This window comes from Triticum urartu, chromosome 6A (genome assembly GCF_056163025.1).
Source record: "Triticum urartu cultivar PI428250 chromosome 6A, HENAU_Tu73, whole genome shotgun sequence".
NCBI lineage: Eukaryota > Viridiplantae > Streptophyta > Magnoliopsida > Poales > Poaceae > Triticum > Triticum urartu.
Genome location: NC_141878.1, coordinates 77,111,255 through 77,135,408, shown reverse-complemented (window position 1 = coordinate 77,135,408; position 24,154 = coordinate 77,111,255).

Below are 24,154 nucleotides of genomic sequence, written 5' to 3'. Positions count from 1 at the left end.
TCCGTGATCTCAGCCGGGACTCCGAACAAACTTCGGTTCATCAAATCACATAACTCATAATACAAATCTTCATCGAACGTTAAGCGTGCGGACCCTACGGGTTCGAGAACTATGTAGACATGACCAAGACACATCTCCAGTCTATAACCAATTGTCGGTGTAAAAAAGTAGGGGCTCTCCTTTTGACCCCTTTACTTGTGCACGGGCAGTCAGAGCCACGCGTCGCGGACACACTTAATAGGGCAGAGGAGGGAAGCCGGAGAGACGCCGAAGCACGAGATGACCAAGGCGACGCCAAGACCGGAAGCACGGGAGGGTAAGAGGGCGAGGTGGACTCCCTCGACAAGATCCTTGCCGAGGCCCCTCCCCCCCCCCCCCCCCCCCCCCGCAGCCCCGGCAAGAGCCTTGCCGGGGCAACTTGTGTGGCCGCGGTGCAGTCGAGAACTATGTAGACATGACCAAGACACATCTCCAGTCAATAACCAATTGTCGGTGTAAAAAAGTAGGGGCTCTCCTTTTGACCCCTTTACTTGTGCACGGGCAGTCAGAGCCACGCACCGCGGCCACACTTAACAGGGCAGAGGAGGGAAGCCGGAGAGACGCCGAAGCACGAGACGACCAAGGCGACGCCAAGACCGGAAGCACGGGAGGGCAAGAGGGCGAGGTGGACTCCCTCGACAAGATCCTTGCCGAGGTGCCCCCCCCCCCCCCCCCGCAGCCCCGGCAAGAGCCTTGCCGAGGCAACTAGCCCGATGCCAGCGGAGTGAACCACCCTTGAGCCCCCAGGCTCCAACCCAACCAACTACGTTGGAACCAGGGCTCTGGAGGCACCTATGTGGTGGCATGCAAATCTTTGTCAACTCATAAATATATGAGTTCAGATGAGGACTAGAAGACGGCGACCCTCGGGAGGATCCTCGCCGAGGAAACCCACGAGACCCCCAGTAAGACCCTTGCCGGGGATGATAGCAACGCCATGGCAAGACTCTTGCCGAGGGCGTCAGCAGGGCCACTGCTAAGCCCGCACCAGCCAAGACTCCGCCGCCATTCACATGCAGCTGCCAGCCCAACCAGCTGGGTAGGCACCTGCGTGGCAACATGAAGCTTCTAGGCCAACTCAGCAAACGCCTGCGTGGCGGCATGCAGGTCTTCATGAAGGCCCTACCACCGCGCCACCTCAGCTGCCTGCCTACCTACATGGCGCTGCATGCATCGCCAGCCTAGGCACGTGTCGAAGCGAGGCGGAGCGGCGACGGACGGGATGGGACGGGCCTCGTTCCCGACCCCGATAAAGCTAAAGGACACCTACGTAGCGCATTTAATGTGCTTTGTCCCGTAATGTCATGCGATAAGCTCGTGCACTATAGGCCTTTCCACCTCCTGTGTGCCACTATGGCAGCCCCTTTTTCATATAAAAGGAGGCCCAAGGCGACCAGGAGAAGGATTCGGCTTTTTGGAACCGGACGGCCACCGTAGCTAGTTCAGAAAGCTCAAGAACACTCAATACATCCACCAAAGCAGAACTAGGGTTTTACGCATCCTCGCGGCCCAAACCTGGGTAAACGATCCGTGTGTTCGCTCACTAAACCTGCTCTTCTCACGACCCCGCACCCGCCGACCGTAGAAGGGATCCCAATGATCCCATAGGTGAGGGAGTCCTGGATTAGGGGGTCTCCGGACAGCCGGACTATATCCTTTGGCCGGACTGTTGGACTATGAAGATACAAGATTGAAGACTTTGTCCCGTGTCCGGATGGGACTCTCCTTGGCGTGGAAGGCAAGCTAGGCAATACGTATATGTAGATATCCTCCCTTGTAACCGACCTTGTGTAACCCTAGCCCCCTCCGGTGTCTATATAAACCGGAGAGTTTTAGTCCGTAGGACAATAGACAATCATACCATAGGCTAGCTTCTAGGGTTAGCCTCTACGATCTCGTGGTAGATCAACTCTTGTAATACTCATATCATCAAGAACAATCAAGCAGGAAGTCAGGTATTACCTCCATCAAGAGGGCCCGAACCTGGGTAAACATCTTGTCACCCGCCTCCTGTTACCATCCGCCTTAGACGCATAGTTCGGGACCCCCTACCCGAGATCCGCCGGTTTTGACACGGACATTGGTGCTTTCATTGAGAGTTCCACTGTGTGGTCATCGTAAAGGGGGATGGCTCGTCTCATTGTCAAAGACAACATCACTTCTGGGGGAGCCCTGGCTGTAGGCCAAACTCTCCGACTAGGCGGCTTCGTCATGACCGCCCACCCGGCCACTGCGCCAACGATGACTTCTCGGGTCATCGAAAACAGCCTCCACATCGGCTCAAAATTCGCCGAACAGATGGATCCAATGGAGCTCTCCTCTTCGAACGAGCTCTTGGATCACATCGCCGCTCTGGGACTCGCTACGGACTATGATCGGATCAGACTTAAACCCGACCAAAGGGAGATTAATTCACTACAAAAAAAAGACACATCCGTGACATTTTGGGCCGAACGAAAAAAATTATGTCATACATATGACACTTCTATGACGATAATTGTGACAAAACCCGGTATCATCATAGATGTGGTGGGCTCCTGCTTCTATGACAAAAAATCATGACAGAAAATGGCTGTTAACTGAACCCGATCGAGCGATTCCTTTGCTATTGCTGCTAACTGAAGCCGATCGATGCTGCCTCTGGATGAACAGTGAGTGTTGCGGGGGGGTTTGGATGAACAGTTCCCGGTGGGGGTGGATGAACAAGGACCCCGTGGTGTTGCCTCTGGATGAACAGGACCCCGATCGATCGGGCCGGTTGGGGCTGGATGAATAGGACCCCGTGGAGGGCTAGATGAACAAGACCAACCCGTGGATGGCGGGATGAATAGTAGATGGTGGAGGGTAGGATGAACAGTAGCCCGTGGAGGGGTGGTTGAACAGGAGCCCGTGGAGAGGGCTGGTTGAACAGTAGCCGGTGGAGTAGTGCGCGGTGGAGGCTGGATGCACAGGAGCCCGTGGATGAACAGTCGCAGGTGGAGGCTGGAGTAGGTCGATGGTGGATGAATAGTAGCTCATGGAGGCTGGAGGGGGTCGACGGTGGAGATGAACAGTATCCCATGGAGTCCCTTTTTGCGGTACGCCACACCCCTCCCGATGAACAGGACCCCCCTTTCGACCGTAGGAGGTCTGTTTCATCCGTTTTGTGGTACGCCACACCCCTCCCGATGAACAGGACCCCCGTTTCGACCGTACGAGGTCCGTTCCCTCCATTTTGTGGTACGCCAGACCCCTCCCGATCAATAGGACCCCGTTCTGAACGTAGGAGGTCTGTTTCCTCCGTTGTGCGGTACGCCGGGCCTTGTTTCCATCGCCTGTTCTGTCCAAGCCCTCCCGATGAACACGACCACACATTCCGTTCCGACCCAGCCGGTTGGCTCCCACGCGTTCCGTTGCCTCCCGATGAACACGACGCATTCTGTTGCCTCCCCATGAACACGACGCATTCCGTTGCCTCCCCATGAACACGACGCATTCCGTTGCCTCCCCATGAACACGACGCATTCCATTGCCTCCCCATGAACACGACGACGACGTTGTTTCTTCGTTCCGACCCAGCCACGTCAACGAGCCCTCGCCGTATGTTTGCGCGAGTAGGCGTTCGAGACCCCACCCGTATGAACACATACGTGCCATATTTTCTTTCTTGCACCCTGGCCGCCTCTACTACGACACGTGCGCGCCTCTACATCCACCAGTATATATGTAAGTACACGTTCGCGACAAGAATGACAACGCTGCGTATGCTTTGACCAGGTGGGTCCCGACTGTCAGGCACTTCCTTGCTTGCGAAGATGTAGCTGGTGGGTCCCAGCAGTTAGGGGGCGAAATACGGTGGCCCGTCCTGTGGGTCCCCGCTGTCAGGTGGAGGAATAATTATTTTGCATGTAATAAGGAGGCACTTCCTTGCTGCGGCCGTGGACCCAGCTGTCAGCCTCTCCACCTACAGTCCACGTCCGATGGAAGCTGTTCCTTGACCATGTTGACCACCCCGCGCCGAGAGCACCAGGGCGGTGGACGACGGCGAGGCCTAGGAAGGGGACGACGCGGAGCCGGGGAAGACGCAGTAGTGGATGCCCACGCGTAGAGGAGTACGAGGGCACTGGTTCGCTGTGGTGTGAGGCTGTCGTCGCCGTAGAGTAACAGGGAGTGTGGGTGAGTAGAGGGATGGCCTGGCCAGCGGTGGGAGTAGTAGGGGGCGGTGAGGCACGACCGGCGCTGGTTTGGGCGGCTAGAGCAAGAAGACCAGAGGTTGAAGAAGCACTACGGCCATTGGATGGACATCGTACGGTCACTGGAGCTAGAATCGTGCATATTTACTAAGTTGACAAAGCCCTCCATCCCCGTCAACTTAGTAGGACCACAAGTCAGCCTGCCACTATACTGGGTCCCAGGTAACAGGGGGAGTATTCATTTTTTTGTGCGTAATAAGGAGGCACTTCCTTGCGTGCGAAGATATAGCCAGTGGGTCCGAGCTGTCAGTGGCGGTAACGTTTTTTTCACGAAATACAGAGGCCCTTTCGATGGGTCCCTGATGTCAGGTGGAGGAATCATTATTTTGCGCGTAATAAGGAGGCATTTCCTTGCATGCGGCCGTGGACCCAGCTGTCGGCCTCTCCACGTACAGTCCAATTCAGATGCATGTCGGTCGTTGACCACGTTGACCAGGCCGTGCCGAGAGCACCAGGGCAGTGGACGACGGCGATGCCTAGGAAGGAAACGACACGGAGGCAGGGAAGACTCGACAGTTGTTTCCCACGCGGAGGGGAGTACGACTGTACGAGAGTTTACTGGTCCGTCTGCCGTCGCCGGAGAATAACAGTAAGTGTGGGTGAGTAGAGGGATGGCTAGGCCAGCGATGGCAGTACGGTGGGGCGGTGAGGCCTGCGCGGCAGCACAGCCGGCCGCGGGGAGGAGGGAGCAGGCAGCCCCGCCGGTGCTTGTTTGAGCGGCTGGAGCAGGAAGAGCAGAGATTGAAGAAGCACGATGGCCGTTGGATGGACATCCAACAGTCACTGCTTGTGCGTCAACCTTTTTTTAGGAAAGCCTCAAATCTGTGGAAAACAGCATACAGCCCATCTGCCATTATTTCTAATAATTTTCAGCCCATTTGCTAATTCTTAAGGTTTTTTTGGAGCCCATATTCTTTTTGTTAGCATTACAGCCCAAATTTTGGCCACGGTTAAAAAATTATACGAAATTTTGCATATTTCGGTGCGGTCCGAACTGTTTTCAATCCCAAAATTTCGACTCACATTCAAACTGATTTTAAAAATAAATGTATATCAATATAAAATCCAACAAATTCTCCACGCATAAAAATTAATGTAATTTAAAATCTTGAAATGAAAAAAAAAGATATTTGAAACTAATTGCCGGTTTGATGTGTTTTAAAAATGTACAGCCCATTTCTCATTACTGATGGGCCATTTTCTCGGCCAGCCGAATGAAAGCTCTCCTCGTCTTGAAAGATTTGCAGCCCAACAGGCTTGACAAAGTGACTTACTTGGCAAATCACAAAAAAACTGGGCTGTGGTCATGGACCCAGCTGTCGGCCTCTCCACGTACAGTACTCTTTTGATGGAAGTCGTTCCTTGACCACGTTGACCACGCCGCGCAGAGAGCACCACGGCGGTGGACGACGGCAAGGCCTAGGAAGGGGACGACGCGGAGCCAGGGAAGATGCGGCAGTGGAAGCCCATGCGGAGAGGAGTACAAGGGTTCACTGGTTCGGCTGCGGTGTGAGGCTGCCGCCACCGCAGGGCCTGGCCAGCAGTGGGAATAGTAGGGGGCGATGAGGCCTCCGCGGCAGCATAGCCGGCCACGGGAGGCAGGAGCATGCGGCATGACTGGCGCTGCTTTGAGCGGCTGGAGCAAGAAGACCAGAGGTTGAAGAAGCACTACGGCCATTGGATGGACATCGTACGGTCACTGGAGCTAGAATCGTTCATATTGACTAAGTTGACAAAGCCCTTCGCCCCCGTCACCTTTGTTGGCCCACAAGTCATCCTCCCACTATGGTGGGTCCCAGCTAGCAGGGGGGTATTCATTTTTTTGTGCGTAATAAGGAGGCACTTCCTTGCGTGTGAAGATATAGTTGGTGGGTCCGACATGTCAGTGGGGGGAATGTCTTTTTCGCGAAATACAGAGGCCCTTCCGGTGGGTCCCTGCTGTCAGGTGGAGGAATCATTATTTTGTGCGTACAGTCCACGGCCGATGGATGTCGTTTGTTGACCAAGTTGACCAGGCCGCGCCGAGAGCACCATGGTGGTGGACGACGGCGAGGCCTAGGAAGGGAACGACACGGAGTCGGGGAAGACTCGCCAATGGTTACCCACGTGGTGGGGAGTACAAGGGTTTACTGGTCCGGTTGCCGTCGCCGGAAAATAAAAGGAGGTCTGGGTGAGTAGAGGAATGGCCTGGCCAGCAAAGAAGTAGGGTGGGGCGGTGCGGCCTATGCGGCAGCACAGGCAGCCACGGGAGGCGGGAGTAGGTAGTCCCACCGAAGCTGGTTTGGGCGGCTGGAGCAAGAAGATTTGATATTGAAGAAGCAGCACGGACGTTGGATTAACATCCAACGGTCACTGCTGCTAGAATCGTTTGTGGACTAAGTTGACAAAGCCAAAGTACAGGTCAACCTAGTAGACCCACAAGTCAGCCTCCAAATCTATGCCAAATAGCATACAGCCCGAAATTTCTAGCTAGATTCGAATTAATTTTAAATCTAAATATACCTTAATTTAAATTCAATGAAATTTTACCCGCACAAAAACAATGAAATTTAAAATATCAAAATCCAAAAGAAAACAATATTTTGGAACTAATTGTCTGTTTGTTGTATTTTTTTCATTTTACAGCCCATTTATTATTACTTATAGCCCATTTCTTATTACTTATAGCCCATTTTCTGGGAAAAATGCATCCCTCCTCATCTTGAAAGATTTCCGGCCCAGCAGGGCGTAGAAAAGCAAGTAGGACTACGTTGGTTATTCTGCAAAAAACAAAATAGCTGGCTAGCAAATTTTAGAAAGGAAAAAAACAAACTAGGCTGGTCATGTGCTAAACATATGAAATAAAAGCCTGGGCTAGATGGGCCACGGGTCCCGTACAACCCAGTTGATACCCTTCTCCATCCTGAAAAAACAAAATTACTGCGCAAGCTGCTGGGTCCCTACTGTCATCCTCACCATGTATAGTCATCTCCTTATTCCTCTCGGTTGTTGACCATGTTGACAACACCGGAGGGCGGCGCCGCGGCGAGCGAACCAAGGCGGAGGACGATGGTGAGGCCTCAGATGGGAACGAACAGGAGCCGGGGCAGATCATAGCCAGCCGTGGGAGGCGGGAGTAGGCGGTCCCGTCGGCGCTGGTTTAGCTTTGGCGGCTCGAGGAAGAAGAGACTAAAGAAACATGACAGACATTGAATGTAAATCCAACGGTCAAGGTTGGCACAATCGTTTGTTGACTAAGCGGACACCAAGTAGCATACTTTTTATATATAGGAAGAAAATTGCGAGGAAAATGCATTCGTCTACCGTCCTCCTCACAGGGGACATTCGCCACATAAGTGACTAGCACCCTTGGTTTTCAACCGAGAGGTCTTGGGTTCGAGTCCCAGGAACTCTCAATTTTGTCCTCCTTCCTTCCTCGCAAAAAAGGGAAAGAAAATCAAAGACTTAGGAAGGCGTACAGAACAAGCTAGTGTACCAGTAAAGAGACGTTGCCGAGTTTTAGAAAAAAGAAAGACATGCTCCAGTAGCTGGTTCGAATCCAAACCTAGACTATGACTATATATGGTGCTATGCTACTCTGCAAGTAATGAAACTGACATATCCAACGTTCGCTTCTCCTCTTCTCTACTTACTCTGCCTAGCATCAGAAGCTCTGGCCGCAGCAACCATGTCCGCTGGCTGCTCGTCCACCTGCTCTTCAGCAGGCAACAACCAGATATGCGCCAAGTCGCAACCCGTACCATCGCCTGTGGGTCTCATCACACCGTCGCCGGCACGCGCACCGCAGCCGATTGCTCATCGCAACCCGCTACCATTGGTGTGGTGCCACTCCTGCAAATCACGCAGAGTCATCCGTCGCGTCTCAACCACAATCCGCAACCCTGGCTGAGTCTTCTACAAATGCCCGAATCATGGGGTAATAATATGTTTAAGTGTTGTTCTGCTGCTTTCAGTTGCTGATTTTTTTAATAGTTTGGTTGATGATCTACCAATTTGATTCGTGCAGAAAAGGGAAGATTCGTGTGATTTGTATTTCTGGGAAGTTGCTGATGTGGGGGAATGCAACTACGCTGATTATTTGGTTAGCCGAGGAATCCCAATACCAGCAGGTTGGGGTGTTGGACAAGTAACTGAAGGAACGACATAAGAGGAAGATGCAGAGCAGAAGGTTAAAGATGCAGTTCCTCTGATTATGGCCAAGCAACAGCTGCTGAACGGCCTTGACAGCAATGAGGAGATGAAAGAGCTTGTGAAGATAATGGGCAAAATCGATGTGCTCTATAGGATGATTGTCTCTTTATTTGTAGTGTATGTAGCACTCGTGATGTATTCAGTGGCTACGACATGAGAACTTTGCTGAAACTAGTAATGAATGAAACCTGTGTAGCAGGCTGGGCGTAGTGTTGTGAACATCTAATGATTTCTATTAACGGAAATCAGGGGGTATCCCCTTTTGCTCATACTAGCACATATGTCCACTAGTAGAAAAAGGGACAAACGTGAAGCACATTAGTGCCGGTTTGAATTTGAGCTGGCACTAATGTGTGCATTAGTGCCGGTTCCAACGGCTAGCCGGCCGCTCTCATTAGTACCCGTTCGTGGCGAACCTTTAGCACCGGTTTGTGCCACGAACCGGTACTAAAGTGAGTGGTGGCAGGATGTTGTCAGTCCAGGGCCCCTCCAGCACCTTTAGTACCGGGTCGTATCATGAACCGGTACTAAAGGTCGTCCTACATAGACCCTTCGTCCACCCGAGCTCGCTCTGTTCTTCCCCTTTCCCCTCTCCCCTCTGTTCTTTTCCCTCTTCCTCTCAAACTCATCACACATTTTGCCCAAAATTTGTCAAGATTTGAAGGCCCCCATCCATTCAAATGATCAAAAAGGTTAGCAACTTTGTCCTTTCATCTCTCATTGCTAGATTAGCTCGTGCAATGCTTTATATACTGATTGATCTTTGAGTTTAGTAATTTGGGAGGAATTATATATATGTGCTAGTATTTGATTTATATGCAATTTGAGGTCAAAAATAACACTTAGTTTGCATATGTAGGTGTGGTTTACTTAGTACCTTCTAAATCTCCGTCATAACCACCGTCGATCGCTCGCAACGTCCCGTCGCCTGCACCACCTTGTGGTGAGCCTCTTGTTCATGAAGTTTTATATAAAAAAATTGATGTTTGTGTGATTTGGATATATAGTTACTCGTATAATTATCTTACCCATACGCACTTTGTTATACATAGTGCCATGGTTTTGATATCCGTCCCCATCAGCCCTCATCCGGGTTATGATTCGGATGTGGTATATTCTCTTTTAAAACTATTCATCGCATTTCGTGTTTATGACAAATTATGCCCATCAAGTTGACATAGATATTTGTACCGGTTGGAGCCATGACCCGGTACTAAAGGGGGTGCGGTTCCCACCGCTTCGGCTGGCCAAAACAGACCTTTAGTACCGGTTGGTGGCTCCAACCGGTACTAAAGGTGGGTTCTATATAAGAAACACTTCGAAAAATTTCAGTTTCTCATCTCACTTCTCTCGGCCGCCGCCCCTGTCGCGCCGTCCCCGTCGACTTCGCGACGCCCGCGTCCTCGTCGCATCGTCCCCGTCGACTCCGCGGCGCCCCCATCGCCGTCCCCTAGCCTCGCCGTTGTCACCTTGGATCGCGACCTCGCCTCACCGTCGCCGTCGCCTTGCCGTCGTCGTCGCACGCGCATGCTGTGAGCCCCTCCCCCGGCCCCTCTCCTCCCTCCAATCGATCAAAGCCACCGCGCGCCGACGCCGGCCGTAGCACACACACACGCGCGCGCGCACACACACACACTACATGCACACACACACACACTACACACGCACACACACAATTTTTCTGTTTTTAGTTTTTAGTTTTTTCTGTTTTTCTGTTTTTTATACGAAGTTTTTGATGAATTAATTAATTAGATTATATTAATGTCAAATAGTATATAGAAATATTAGTTATAATATATATAATGTCAAAGGTTTTTTCTGTTTTTTATACAAATGTTATAGAAATGTTAGTTATATAGAAATGTTAGAAATTTTGGAAATGTTAGTTTTAGCTAGAAATTTCAAATTGTTAGACGATGATCGATGTTTTTTTTAGTTTCTTATATTTATAGTTATAAAATTTAGAATTTGCATATATGAAATCACAATCCATCATTTAAAAATGTTACTTTACTTTTGCGGCATATAGTATTTGTTGTCGACGATGCCCGGCCCGCATCCTCGCCGTCGACCCGTTCGCGACGACATCCTGCTTCAGAGGACCCATGTCTGGGACTGGGCTCCGCCGGGCTGGCACTGGGAGGTGCTACCTTCAGGGGCGCGACGCTTGGTGAGGAACCCGGCCCCGGGTCCCGTCGTCGACCCTCATCTCCTTTGGTGGCGTTCGCGTGGGCCACTTTTGGTACGAAGGGAGCTGACCCCGCCGGAGGTGGTACGTCGCCGTGTCAGGGAGGAGGACGAGCACGTCCATCACTACATGGCTGCTATGGACGTCAGGTTCTCCAATACCTGGCAGGTTCTTTTGGGAGATCACCCGAGCTATGATCCAGTGATGGTTCCTTCTCTTTGGGTGTCCACCGCCTGCACCTCAGGAACCGTGAGTGGCCTAGATTACTCTGTAGTATTCGATCTTTATTAGCTTGCTAGCTAGCCAGCTAGTGATGTATTCGATATTATATCTATTATTCGAGATGATGTATTCGAGATTATATCTATTATTCGAGACAATGTATTCGTGATTATATCTATTATTCGAGACGACGTATTCGAGATTATATTCGATGATGCTTATTATGTACTAAGATTGATTCAGTTTTTCCTTATTAATTGATTGCATCCATGCATTGTAATTTGAATATATTTCTTTTGGATTAGTTAAACAAAACCTATGGCGGACAATACCAGCAGAGAGGGAGAAGAGGCCCTGTTCAATATCATACGCAATCCTCACGGGCCAGATGATGATCAGAATGAAGAAGATTATGATGGCTCCGAATATCTAAACAACACTGGGGAGGGTGATATGATATTCGATCACGACGACCGAATTGATGAAGTCATGAACTATGAACATTAAGAAGAAAATGTTGATCTTGAAACAACAAAGACCGGCGATGTATACATATTTATATAAGCAGGCATCTGGTGATCATCACATGTTTTAAATGACTTGAAGATATATTAATGAATCAATCTTTCTTCGTTCAGCCATCTGGATCGAGCAAATCTTCAGGCAATAGGAAACGTGGCCCGAACAAAAAGTTGAAGGAGGGCGTAAAGTACAATATCGAGGCCATCAGACCTAATGGCGAACCATTAGCGCGTAAGAAGATTGCAAACAAGTTCATTCGTCAGTGCGGAGATCTTGTGAAGGACCAACTCCCGATCTCCCTTCAAGAATGGAGAGAGCCAGCAAAGCCACGTCCAGGAGTTACTTTTGTCGATGACAGACAAAACTTCTGCTTTGGGAAACGCTCATGGAACATTTCACCCTGCCAGATCATTTCACAGATGCAGATGTGGAGAAAGTCAAGGATGCTGCTCTTAGGAAGATGGCGGTTGCATTCAAGAACCACAAGATTCGTGAATGGGCCAAGTACGTCAACGGAGGAAGGAAGACTCCAGTATTTGAGGGAACACGAGAGAAGCAAAGTGCTCATTGGGACGATTTCGTGAAATTAAAGGATTCGGAATTATCTAAGGAACGGTCGAGAATAAACAAGGCCAATGCCGCAAAAAAGGATAAGTTCCATAAGCTGGGGCCAGGTGGCTATGCGGTGGGAATGCCTAAGTGGGATAAGTCTGAGAAAGAGATGCTGGATGCAGGTGTCACTCCAGAAACATTGAGCTGGCCACCCAGGTGCAGGACTTGGTTCTATGCGCATGGGGGGGAGTTGGACCCAAAGACAGGCAAAGATTCGTAGAAGGCATGTCTGGACGGAGCTGAAGATAAGCTACTTGTTGCAATAGAAGAGGCTCGATCGGGGTTGTTCGAGCCCAACAGAGAGAACGACGAGCTTACGCGTGCCCTGGGAAATCCTGAACACACGGGAAGAACACGAGGCATGGGCGCTATTCCGTGGTATGAGGGGTTTTCGGACTGGAACGCCGACTACAGAACCCGTGCGAGAAAGAAAATTGCGGAGGAGAAGAAGAGGAAGATGGAGGAGGAGCAGAGGAAGCTAGACTATGAACGCCTTCAAGGCCTAGAATCAGCGCACGCGGACTTGGCAGTCAAATTCCAGCGGCAGCAGGAGAAGATCGACTCACTTAGCCAGCAAAGGGGGTCTCGGCAGCTAGCGGATGATCCACCATTGGATAGCACCGTCCCATCCATGCCGAGAAGCAGCGTGGGTTCCGCCCCGGGCGATGCATTGCTGGATAGCTACCCAGTGGATGACATCATGGAGAACACTAACTGCGAGCTACACTTCAAAATGAAGGACATATCCATGAAGGTGGCGGACGCCCTTGCTTTTACAAATCCCCCCGAGGCAACCTTCCATTGCAATCCGATTCCAGCGGGCTATGCTCGTGTCTAGGTTGATGAGGTGGTGGACCAATATTCGGGGCTAGAGCTTGACATTCCTGGAGGTGACGATGAGCACACACTAGGAGAGGCCAACATCGTATCATCCTATGGAGAAAGGATTGCATCATCTTTCGAAGGCCACCAACACCGCGTCATCCGACTCCTCGTCGTAGTCTGCCATCGAGTCAGTAGACTCCCGCTCCTCCAAGTCCACCAACGCGTCAGGCCACTCCTCCTCAAAGTCCGGCACAGCTTCAGGCCACTCCTCCTCCTCCAAGTCCGGCAAAGCGTCAGGCCACTCCTCCTCCAAGTCTGGCACAACTTCAGGCCACTCCTCCTCCATGTCCGGCACAGCTTCAGGCCACTCCTCCTCCTCCAACTCAGCCACGTCAGCCGTCTTCGCCGCCTCAGCAATCACGGAAGAGAGCCGCCTCAGCTATGGTGCGTAGCGGTACAAGTCGAGGTAGTACTGGAGGTACAGGTGGAGGCATGCGATTTTAATATGGTCCAAGCCTCGCACCTCTTCCGCAGAGGCCTTACGACAAGTCCGAGGAGGAAAACGTAGCCATATCGAAGGCCGAGGTGGAAGCCCATTTTGCACCGAAACCGCCACCGCCGCCAAGGGAGAATGTGCCTGTGGAAAAGATTGACCACTTCGTTCGTATGGCTAGAGCACCAGCTCCCAAGCCTATTGACACAGACTATGAGCGCCACATCAAGAAGTTAAATCGAGCATGTCTACAGAAAGAGGCGAGCTCGAGCTTGAGCAAATCAGCTGGCAAAAGGAGCGGTAAAACCGTTCCCTAGCTGGGAGAACAGGCGGCACAATCAATCCCCCCGCTTATTGTGCCAACAACTCATGAGAGTAGGCGTGCCCAATATTATTGTGGGCAAACCGTTAACATTCCCGGGGTGGGCGATGTGGTAATAACCAAGGAGCATAATGCGTAGACTGAATCGATCGGGATCACTGTTGGACAACTCCTCGATATCGAGCCCATGTCTCCGACTAGAGAGGAGGAAATAAAACGGAAATATGCCCGGGGACAACCTTTGGTCGAACCAGAGGAGGTCAATAAGCTCCCAACAAGAATGTATGAATTGCATCAATGGTACATGGACATTACCAAGATTTCCAATCGAGAGTCCCTCATGGTGAATGTCAACAAGGATCATTACTACCATGAGAAAGCTGTGACCGTTGAGTATTCAGAACTATTTCAGCTATACAATCAAGATGCACTCGACAAATCTATCGTCAGTTGATATTGTCTGTAAGTGATTTCTTTTTGTAATTTAAGTCTCAAGCTAGCTGTAGTGATCATTTTGATCAATCATTACCTGTAATTATCCTCACTATATTCTTTTCTGTGGTATTATGCAGGATGAAGATTTATGAAATGAAAAAAGGTGGACGCTATGGCATTGGGTTCGTTGACCCAAATACCATTAATGAATACACATGGAAAATAGATGCATATCACGAAAAAAGTGTAGAGGAAAGCATGCTAGAGTTCTTCAAGGACCTCAAATACAATGAAGATATACTACTTCCTTACAACTTCCAGTGAGTCACACTGTCTTGTACTACAAATTCTGTTTTTCCCTACTAGCTAGCTACATGTTTTTGCTTACATATGCCCGCTTAATTAAGACATGCAAACGTGTGTGCATGCAGATTTCACTGGATCTTGTTAATCATTAAATTTGATGAAGGAACAGTTGAAGTACTAGACTCACTACTTAAGAAAGCAAGTGACTACACCATCGTGAAGGGGGTAGTCAACGGGTAATTTCAATCATTATTAACTATATCTCGGCCTATTTAATTAGTTCGTCATTTCCTGATAACAACTATTTAATAACCCATTTATTCATATTCTTTGTCGGCGGTCAGGGCTTGGGCAAAGTTCATCAGGGCCACTCCAGGCCCATGGAAACAAAATCTGAAATGGTATCGACCCAAGGTAAGTAATTAAGTAGTACTAGCTAGCTGCCATCTCTTTAATTATCATGCTTGATTAATTATTATCTGATCAAATTCCATTCTCGTAAAGGCCCTGAAGCAGGCGTCGGGGAATGATCTATGTGCATACTACGTTTGCGAGAACATTCGCATGATGGCGTCCGAAAGGAGCAAGTCTCAAAGATAGGAGTGGGTACGATATCGATTGTCAGAACACTATTTACAATTTTTACACCATTATCGATATCTAGTAACACAACTAATACACATGCATATTGATCTCCTTCTTAACAGTTCAAAGAGGTGCGGGACAAGCTCCTAGCACAGGACCGCATACAAGCAATTCAAGAGGAAATAGCGGGACTTTTGCTCGACCAGGTCATAGATCCCAAAGGAGAATACTATTACCCGCTACCGCCCCCATGAACCACTTCCAATTGTTATCGTGCTCCGAAGGCACCAATTAGCTAGGCTAATGCCACTGGCTCCGAAGGCACCAATTAGGAGAAATTGTATATATATATACATGTGTGTATATATGTGTGAATTAATTAATGGTGGTTGTGAGACATTCGATGATATGTATATATATACATCTGGGCTATTCTGTTACTAGTAACAGAATATTATTCTGTTTCCTTTTTGAACTGGCGGTTTCAGGTGGTTGTACTGATGTTTTCGAAGCGGTTGAACTGATGCTTTTAGTTGTGTTTAACAGATCGTCTTCTTTAGTTCAAAAACTTTTTGTAATTTTTTTGTCGGAACATGGCATGTAATATATCCTTGGAAAGCTCTTGACAACCATATTTCAAATATATTGAAAGTTTTTGCAAAATCATTATGGTTTAAGAGCAGTTTTGAAAAAAACATTTTTTTCAAAACCGAAAACGTGAATCGTATTTTGCACTCAATTTTCAAACGGTTTGTGGGAATTGAGCAAATAAGATGGCATTGGAAAGCTGGTGAATATCCGCATCTTCCATGTATGTATTGTTTTTTCTAATTCTATATGATTTAAAAGTAATTTGAAAAATGGTGAAATTCTGAGCGAAACGTATTTTCGCGATTTTCTGCAAACGGTTTGTCGGATTGACGCAAATGATACGGCATTGGAAAGCTATGTAAAATGCGCAACTTTTTCATATAGAAATGTTTTTATAATTCCTTACGATTTAAAAACGAATTCGAATACGGTCAAATTTGATTTCGAACGAGATTTTTTAAAAAAAGTTTGTCGAAATGAGGCAAATAATATACTGTTAGAAAGATATCGAAAATACGAAACTTAATCATGTTGAACGTTTTCTCAAATTCGCAACTGTTGATGAGTAATTTGGATTATGGTGAGACCCATCGTGCTGTTTTTCCATCGAAAAAATAGAGTACTTGTACTGATCTACGTGTGCGTTTGTACTGATCTCCGCTCGCTCCTTATAGGGCTGAAGGGTAACAGAATAATATTCTGTTACTAGTAACAGAATAGCCCTGTCCTATATATATATATATATATATATATATATATATATATATATTATGATCGGTTCTACTAGAAATTCTATTTATATATATGCATAACGTGTACAATATGTAGTATCGTAAAATACCAGCAAACGAAAAATAATTAAATGGAAAACACAAAATGAAATGAAAAAGAAATCATAAACCCAACCCCCCCCCCAACCTTTTAATACAGGTTGGTGACACCAACCGGTACTAAAGGGCTCCCTGCCCCCGAAGCTGGCTCGTGCCACGTGGTTGCCCTTTAGCACCGGTTCATGCTGAACTGGTACTAAAGGGGGGGGGGGCTTTAGTGCCTACACTTTAGCACCGGTTACCAAACCGGCACTAAAGGGCCTTACAAACTGGTGCTATTGCCCGGTTCTGCACTAGTGGTCCGTGCGTTGCAACGGGAAAAATGATGTTTTGTGCAAGTATAATGTCCTGCAGCACCGGATTCACTATGAAGAACATGCTGCAACGCAGCATCCTTCTACAAAATGAACATAAAAAATACGTTGCAATTTAGCTGTGTTCATATTTTGTTTGCTAGGCATAATCTCCCACTGTTTCCATCTAAGTATAATCCTTTTTAATGGCATTTAAGTATAATTATTTCGTTAATTACCATGGCGTCCTTACCCGTTTTAGTCGGAAACCAAATCCTTACTTTTCTAATTTAGTCTCTCCAACACATTGAAGCCTACAGATCCTTTATTTTAAATTTTAATTATCCTACTTTTTTGCCTCAAATCCTTCATGTAGAATTTATTAAGATCACAATCTTTCTTTTAGTTATTCCACCGGTTTATCCATAATCCTTTATTTAATTAGGCACATCCGTTTAAATATTATATTTAAGCCCACAATCCTCCTTTATTAGCTCATTTGCTTAATTAGATCGCCCTAAACATGATGACTGCCACTTGTATATTTATAGCGAGTTAGAATTAGTAAGTGTGAAAGGCTCATAGGCTGTTGGTTGTTACATCGAAGAGCTACATAGGAGGTCCTGTGTTTAATTCCAACAATCTTGATTTATTTTGATCCAATTATTTTTCATGGTCTCTATGAAAGCCCATAAAAGGCCCATCAACATACAAGTACCTGGGCCAGATCGCTTAGCGTGTGCAAACCGAACGAAAAGGACTAAACCAAACCAAGAATACCTATTCCCTTTAATAGTAGCTATAGATATAGATATAGATTTAAATTTTGATTATCCTACTTTTTTGCCTCAAATCCTTCATGTAAAATTTATTAAGATCACCATCTTTCTTTTAGTTATTCCACCGGTTTATCCAGAATCCTTTCTTTAATTAGGCACATCCGTTTAAATATTCTATTTAACCCCACAATCCTCCTTTATTAGCTCATTTTATTAATTAGCTCACCCTAAACATGATGACTGCCACTTGTATATTTAGAGCGAGTTAGAATTAGTAAATGTGAAAGGCGCATAGGCCGTTAGTTGTTACATCAAAGAGCTACACAGGAGGTCCTGTGTTTAATTCCAACAATCTTGATTTATTTTGATCTACTTATTTTTCACGGTCTCTATGAAAGCCCATAAAAGGCCCATCAACATACAAGTACCTAGGCCAGATCGCTTAGCGTGTGCAAACCAAACGAAAAGGACTAAACCAAAGCAAGAATACCTATTCCCTTTAATAGTATCCCCTTTTGCTCATATAAATAAATAAATAGCAGAGGCCCTGTCGGGTCAGCTTTGTTCTCATTCGAAGATGTCGAGCAAATTGCAGTCCAACAGCAAACTATGTCATCAAATTCAAGTTTCACAGCCAAATATGAGTACAACTAAACAACAATGACATCATGTTTTAGTTGTCATACAATCACCAAACACAAATTAGCATACATAACAAGTGATGTTCTCACAGCAAAATACTAAACAACATGTTCATCAGGTTTCAGTTGTCATAGCAAACACAATTTCACATAGTAGATAAAAAACGTCTTCTGATAGGCAAATACGACAAAAGCAATGTAATCATCATCCGCAGCAGCAGCGTCAACATCTTCGCCATGTGTATCAGTTTGAATCGTAATTCCCCATGGTGTCATCTTCTTCTTCGTCCTCAACGTCCTCGAACGTTGGCTTCTTCTTGATCAACTCTTGTATGTCCACAGCATGACAGGCAATCTTTTCGCCGGCGTCATTGACGTGATGGTTCTCAAAGATATTAGGAACATTTGTGTTATCTTGTACATCAGGAGCAGTGTAAGCATCATCTTGTTGTGCAACTTCATTAAACGAATTCCTCTGCTCAAACCTTTGCAATACTCTCTAGTCATCGCTACGTGCAAATGTGTCTTCCAAGAAAAATATATGTGTTGCTTGATTTGCCAAAATAAAAGGCGCGTTGGTCTGGTACGCCGCCTTGACATTGATGGATTTGAAATAATCATCAGCTCTGGGTTTTGCGATCCTGGAAAACAGGTTATACCAACGACAGCACAACAGAACCACACACCGATGATCCTCGAAACTGGAGATATACTGCAACTGAATAATGTCTGTTACGTTAGCATACATTTCAGTTGTCTCTTTGTCATACGTATCCGTGCTCATGATGGCACTGTTTTGTGTCTTCCTGCCTTCGTCTTGTACAAGGGTGTTGTAGCGCACATCTCCAACAACGCAAGATTCATAATGTCTTACCCGAGTATCAGGACCCATTGCTAGTGAGTAAAGGGCATCATCAACTGCCTGCCCATCCTCCCACATCTTCTTAAGCTATGGTTAGAAAATATACAAGCTGATCATCTTATGTACTCAATATATTAAAAAAACTGATAGTGCACTTCAAAACCTTACATGGTTCTTGAACCATTTCGCAAATCCTGCCATAACCAGTTTGTCAATGTTTCTTGGATTTTGCGGTAGTAACTCCTCTTTGTAGATGCTGCACAACATAGTGATCGTGTCAAACATCTAAATATATAAGAATGTGCTACAAGTTTAGTAGATTACGATGTATAAGCTGCAGTACTGCACTTACTTGATATAAGGTAGTATCTCAGGACAGTTATTCAACACATACCAAACCATTTTGTCCAAATCTTTAGGTTTGTCCTCTTGTCGACTCTTCCCTGTAGCTCGAACAGAATAATCGAAAACATTGAGCCCGGGATTGTCTTCACCCACCTCTTTGCTAAGCTGATCAGCTGTTTCAATGTATTTTGAGCAGAATGTCAACGCTTCTGTAGCAATGTAGGCCTCTACAATGGAACCCTCGGGTCTAGCTCTATTCCTAACATAGCCCTTGAAAGTGCCTAGCCGCCTTTCAATAGGGTACATCCAGCCATACTGTACTGGACCTATAAGTAGTGCCTCATTAGGTAGATGAACAGCCAAATGCACCATCACATCAAAGAAGGCTGGAGGATATATCTTCTCAAGGTCGCATAGGATAGTTGGTATCTTGTCTCTAAGACGCTCCAAAGCATCTATCCTGATATTCCTACTGCAGAGTTCCCTGAAGAATTGTCCCAACTCTGCAACTGCTCTGTATAAGTCAGGGCGGCCCAATCCTCTAAGGATAACAGGTAAAACCCTTTGGAGTAGGACGTGGCGGTCATGAGTTTTCAACCCTTGTACCTTGTTTCCATCTGCACTGACTCTCCTTTCAGGGTTGGAAGCAAATCCATGTGGGAATCTCACACGTGACAGGACCTTGCAGAATTCTTTTCTTTTTACCTTGTCCAAGACGTACACAGCTGGTGCCATATCCCGTGGTTTACCTTCATCTTGCACCTGCAAATCCTTTCTGATACCCAGGTGTGTAAAATCAATCCTATATTTTAAGGTATCTTTCGTCTTGCCTTCAATATTAAGAAGTGTGCCGATAATGCTATCACATATATTTTTCTCGATGTGCATCACATCAAAATTATGCCGCAGATCCAAATCTTTCCAATACTCCAAGTCCCACAAAGTGGACCTGCGGGTAAACAATAATCTCTCTTCTACCCTGCAACGCTTCCTTTTCCCGCTACCATTACCAGGATGGTTTCCTGGTGTAATATGCCTGACCTTCTCTAATTCCACTTGCAACTCATTGGCGGTGAGCCTCTTTGGCGCATCATGGTTTTCATGCTTTGCATTGAACACATGTCTTCGGTATTTTCTAGGATGTGGCTTGTCCTTGGCAAGGAAACAGCGGTGTCCAATGTAACAGATCTTGCTAAGTATTGCGTATGACAGCAGATTCTTGTCACAGCGAACACATGCACTGTAACCATGTGTCGTTCGCCCTAACATAGTGCCCAAAGCCGGATAATCATGGATGCACCAAATTATAACAGCACGCAGAAAGAAATCAGCTGGTGGGTTGCTATATAGCTCTCGAGTGAGAACACCCTTCCATATCTGTTGAAGTTCCTCCACAAGAGGCTCCATGAACAAATCAAAATCCTTTCCAGGACATTTTGGACCTGGGATGAGCAAGGCCATCATGTAGTTTGATTCTTTGGTGCAGACATTTGGAGGCATGTTGTAAGGGATAACAAGCACTGGCCACATGCTATATGTATTTGTTTTTTTAATAAAATGTTGTGGGGTGTAAGCCCTGTAGTCTTCATGGTAAAAAAAATGGGTTAAATCCATCTGAAGCTAAAAGCCGAGTCCAATGTTTCTCGGGTCAGCAGCAAACTCTTTGTGTTTATCATTGAAGCTTTTCCACTCACTACCATGAGATGGATGGCTCATTACATTCTGATCTCTGTACTCCTGGTTCCAAGAATGCCACAATACATCCTCTCTTGTTTCAGCATCATGAAACAACCTCTGCAATCTTGGTGTAATTGGAAAATGTCTCAGAACATTATGAGGAATCCTCTTCATAGCATCGCCATCTTTCCATCTTGATGATTTGCATTTCGGGCATTCACTTAAGTTGGCATAATCCTTCCAGAATAGAACACAATTATTCTTACAAACATGGATCATATCATATCCAATTCCAATTGCACGAAGGAAACTCTTCATTTTACTTTAGGTGTGTGGCATCTCAGACGCATCTGGGAAAGATTCACGGAAAGCAGCCAACATCGCATCAAATGATTTGTTGGTCATCCGCTCAGATGTCTTCACCTGAAGAAAGGTGACCATAGCTGAGAATACTGACATCTTATTTCCTGGGGTGACAGCAACGTTGCATTGTTCCAACATGCGGGCCCACCGTTTTTCTTCTGCATGTGAAAGTTCACAAAATGCACGAGCACTTTGTAGTATTGTTTCAGTGTTGGTCAAACTCACTGGATCCGCCACCACCACCTCCTCCTCCTCCTCTTCCACCTGAGCATCAGGCAGATCAAGATGGTGATCTGCTGCTTCCACATAGTCAATAACATTGACGTTCACAGCTTCACCATGATGAACCCACCTAGTATATGTGACCGACATCCCATACAAGTGTAGATGATTTTGCACAGTTGACTGGGGTCTTGTAAATGAATTCATACAACTGCTACACGGGCAGAGCACATCTGATTTCGGACCACCGTACTCAGCTCTGATAAAGTTCATGAAGTTTTCAACCCAATCGACATATGCAATGGAGAATCTTCGAGCAGAAGTTATCCAAGTCTTGTCCATCTGTTAGACATACAAATTAGTTCTTCTACTAGATATTACAGGAAAAACATATATGCTTTTTTATGAAGTCCGGAAAAAACATACCTAGGTCGATGTCTAAAGCTATGGCAAGATATTTGGACGAGCAGATCTAAGTAACGAAATATATTTAAAGCTAATTCAGCAAATAGATTTGAGTGCCAAATTATGGCAGGCTGTTTCAGCAGCCAATGAGGCCGATCACATAGCCATCGAACTAGCGAAGGCCATCGCAGCAACAAAGATCGAGTATAAAACGGTGTAGAGCTATTTCAGCTAACAGATTGGCTACTAGACCATGGCAATCTACGTCACAATAAATATATGGCATGATATTTTAGCAACTAATCGGCCTTGGCATGCCATCTCAGCTAAGCAGATTGAGTGCAGAACAGGGCAAGGAAGCTTCTTCAGCAGAGCATATTGACAGTAAACTACTTCGGCAAACAGTGAGATTAACAGCGTCTATCAGCTAACATTCAGCGCTACACCGACATGAATGGGGCCTCGGTCTAGAATGCACGTACCGTGGGAGAATCTGACCGCCGTGCGTCTCCACACAAACATCGCCAGCGGTGGCGGCGCTGACCGTCGTGCGCCTCCACAAGAACGTAGCCAGAGGTGGCGGCGCGGCTAGAGGACGGCAGTCTACGAGAGCGTACTGTGGAGCGAGAGGATCGCCGAACCGCGGCGCCGACGTATCGGCGCGGCGGGGAGGGCGGCTTTGGCGGAGCGAATGGAGTGGAGGGGGACAGGGGGGAGGGGGGTTTGGGGAATATTATTGGCTAGTTGGCCGAAGGGCGGTTGAATCAGATTTGGGGGGAATTTTTGGGTGTGTGGGGGGGAGGATTTTCGCGCGGTGGGCGGGGGGGGGGGGGGGGGGGGGTTGGCGCATGGTCGGTTTCTCCAAGTGCAGTCCCACGTGTCAGTGAAGAGGCAAGCCGAAGCGCGTTCCGTTTGCATGAGCCGTGTGCAGGACCGAACATGTGTGGGGTGCAATGCGACCGCGACAGGAGTGCTGTGAGTGTACCGCATTTTTTTCCTTTTAAACTAGGTGCTTCGCCCCCTCAAAAAAATATGTTGTTTCGGGCGATCCATCGATGCTACTACTAGTAATCCGGTAATCCCGACTAAAATGACACGGTCGGGTCTTTTCCCGCGCGATATGCTGGGAGGTTGGCTTAGTTGGGTTTTTTAGGACGAGTAATGCTACACCTATGTAATCCCAGTTACGTAATTAACGTAATGTGAAACGTGTGAACTGTTGATTGTAGATTAGGGGGAGGGAGGGGCCCACCACCATGAAAATCAGGGGAGGAGGGAGAGAGGCAATTTACGTTAACCCTTTCGTAGGTTCCCGTAGATGTAGAAAGATGTTTCCGATCCTGCAATATAGGTCGTCTGATCTATATCTAACGGATAGGAAGGAAACTATGACAATTTACCCGCACTCCTCTCCACATTTGTAGATAAGGATTTCCCTCATTCATCCTTTTCTCCCACAAGATCTTGATCTTCCGTGCAACGCACGGGCATCTTGCTAGTACTCCTACAATATGTATATTATTGTGAAAGTTCATATACACCGGCCGAGATTAATGCAAACACGGCAGATTTTCATTACATTTCGAACTTTTATAGGACAAAGAATAAAAGAAACCCAACCCTAAACCTATTCTACGGCGGAGACCGACGTCCTCCATCTGTGATCTCCATGTACGGGGGCGGGGTTCAAGACCCGTGAAGTGAAGGTGCGGTCTCCGGCGAGGAAAAGTAGAACACGGGAGACGGAGCGGCCAGTTGGCACACCATGCCCTACCGCCTCCCATGCCCAACTCATCCTCGAAGGAGTCCCCAACCTTGTTGGTGCCGGACGTTGGACGGCGGCAAGTAGGACGCGTGGCTGACGGTGCTCCCGTCATCGGCCACCAGCGTGGCCACCGCTTGTGCAGCGACTTAAGCGAGGGCGGCGACCTCGAGCTCCATCCCCGAAGACAAGCTCTCCCGTAGAGCATTCGCGCTTGCGGTCATGGCGGATGTGGTTCCAGGTAGGAGGACGATGCGCTATGGTGTGGAGGTTAGCTGGGCGTTGCCGCTTTAAGTAGCGCATTCCGGTGAGGCCAAGCGTCCGGGTGCGTCATTAAGTCGCCGGAGTTGGTTCCGCGGGCACCGAGCCTCTTAATGACGACATACGAACGGACAACATGAATGCGGGCAGC